Genomic DNA, 2,701 nt, shown 5'->3' on the forward strand with positions numbered 1-2,701 from the left:
ACCGTCTATGAGTGGAACAGCCCCTTTGGTGAGAAAACTAAAATACCATTTATGGCCTGTCATGTTATTAGTCTGTGACCTAAATCTCAGTGGATACTGCTATGACTCATCTACACACACAGCTGTGGGTGGTTGGGACCTTTACACACACACACACACACGCACACGCACGCACAAACACACACACACACACATTTCCATTTCCATTTAAGTCATTTAGCAGACGCTCTTATCCAGAGCGACTTACAAATTGGTGCACACACACACACACACACACACACACACACACACACACACACACACACACACACACACACACACACACACACACACACACACACACACACACACACACACACACACACACACACACACACACACACACACACACACAGCTGACTCCAGTGTTGTGTTGATCCAGGTATGACTCCTCATGGCAGGAACAGACTCAGAGTGTTCTCCTACTCCTCAGCCCTCAACCTCTGCTACGCCATCCTGTTTGGACGCACTGTCGCTACTAAGGTACTGTGGGAGGGAGGAGGGAGGAATAATGGGAGGGAGGAGGGGGAGGTTTGAATAAACAAATGAACCAAATATGTCTTCTCTCTCTGTCTCTCTCCATCCTTCCCTCCCTCTTTCTCTCTCTCCCCCTCCCTCCATCTACCTCTCTTCTCTCTCTCTCTCTCTCTCTCTCTCTCTCTCTCTCCATCCTTCCCTCCCTCTTTCTCTCTCTCCCCCTCCCTCCATCTACCTCTCTCTCTCTCTCTCTCTCTCTCTCTCTCTCTCTCTCTCTCTCTCTCTCTCTCTCTATCTCTCTCTCTACCTATCTATCTTTCTCTCTCTCTCTCTCTCTCTCTCTCTCTCTCTCTCTCTCTCTCTCTCTCTCTCTCTCTCTCTCTCTCTCTATCTCTCTCTCTACCTATCTATCTTTCTCTCTCTCTCTCTCTCTCTCTCTCTCTCTCTCTCTCTCTCTCTCTCTCTCTCTCTCTCTCTCTCTCTCTCTCTCTCTCTCTCTCTACCTATCTATCTCTCTACTCTTTCTCTCTCTCCCTCCTTCTCTCTCTCCATCCTTCCTTCCTTCCCTCCCTCTTTATCTCTCTCCCCCTCCTCTCTCTCCCTCCTCTCCAGACTCCTAAGTGTTGGACCAGTAGGTTTCTGATGAACCTGTGGGCCATCTTCTGCCTGCTGGTGTTGTCCAGTTATACAGCTAACCTGGCTGCTGTCATGGTGGGGGAGAAAACCTTTGAACAGGTCTCTGGAATACATGACGAGAAGGTATACACACACACACACACGGCGGTGCGCACACACACAGTTAGGCATGTACGCACACATACATACGTACACACACATGCACGCACTTACATGCAAACACACACACACAAACACGAGTTACAATGTGGAAATGAACATGACTGAATATGGCATAACAGACTAGATCAGGGGTAGTTACAGTAGCTGATAGGATTCAGACAATGAGTTAAATGTGTTCTCCTTGTGAATAAAAAAGAGAGAGGCCCGTACACAGAATATTGCTTCTCCCACCAGTGGTTTACCCCTGAAACCAAAAATACAATGTTTTAGCTTTGATACCTGTCAGACATGACGAAGACTGTTGGAGTTGAAATATTGTAACATTCTCCCACTGGGGAGAAGCAATATTCTGTGTACGGGCCTCTCATTTCTTTATGTGGAATACTTTTAGCCCTGTACCAGTGTTCTCAATTTACGGCTATGCATATCACCCTCCTTTTCTTAATGTATTCTCCTTACATTGAAAGAATCCCCCTCTTCCTCTCTCCCCTCCCCCTCTCCCCCTCCCCCTGTCCCCCCCAGCTGCACCACCCATCCCGTGGGTTCAGGTTTGGGACAGTCAGAGAGAGCTCTGCAGAGGACTACATGAGGAAGAGTTTCTCTGCTATGCATGACTACATGAGACGTTACAACCAACCCACCACACCAGACGGAGTGGACATGTTAAAGTAAGAGCCACACGCCGTCTGTTGGCGAACCAACCAGTTACCCTGGTGTTGTGTTATGCAAATATATTTCATTTACTCTTAATTCCCCCACGTCTCCAGGCGTTTACAGTTTTTCTCAATCGCTTTGGCTCAATTCTCAAATTAGAATCATTTTTTTCAAAACAACAAGTTCGATTTGAATTTCTTATTCATTTAAGCAAATTCCACGTGTTTTGGGACATGCAAAAGAGGAAGTACAATTGTCTACAATTTGCACGATAACTACATGCACATGGCTTGCTGATAAAGCTGAGTTGATTCTCAGGGAAATTGTCTTCACAACTTCTAACCATTCTGTCATCGTGTGAGCCGTCACAGTCAAAATGATCCATTCAATGATCAAAATCAGTCAGACGTTCATGTTTATTCCATAAATATCTATGACATGGAATGGTTGTGATGTCTGCGAAATGGGCAAATGACCTGCCAGGTGACATAGTGATGCAATAGGAATCACAATCTTACCAATCAACCACTCAAGTTTGGAAGCATATATATGGAGCTTGCCCACAACACAATCACTAGCATTTATGAACATGGAGGAACGTCACAACCCTGAACAGCAGCTACATGCTCGTGGAAGAGAAATAAGAAGATGTGTAAGAATGTGTGGTAGTAGTGTTAGGGGAAGACATAATAGAGGAAGAATAAGAGTCCCTGATGAAATCAGAGCCATTGTG

The 2,701-nt window shown here is 45.8% G+C and overlaps 1 pseudogene; it reads left to right on the plus strand.

Moving 5' to 3' along the window:
- Nucleotides 1-2,701, plus strand: part of LOC124010720 — a 23,883-nt pseudogene that overhangs the window by 11,280 nt on the left and 9,902 nt on the right.

This window comes from Oncorhynchus gorbuscha, linkage group LG23, assembly GCF_021184085.1.
Source record: "Oncorhynchus gorbuscha isolate QuinsamMale2020 ecotype Even-year linkage group LG23, OgorEven_v1.0, whole genome shotgun sequence".
Classification (NCBI taxonomy): domain Eukaryota; kingdom Metazoa; phylum Chordata; class Actinopteri; order Salmoniformes; family Salmonidae; genus Oncorhynchus; species Oncorhynchus gorbuscha.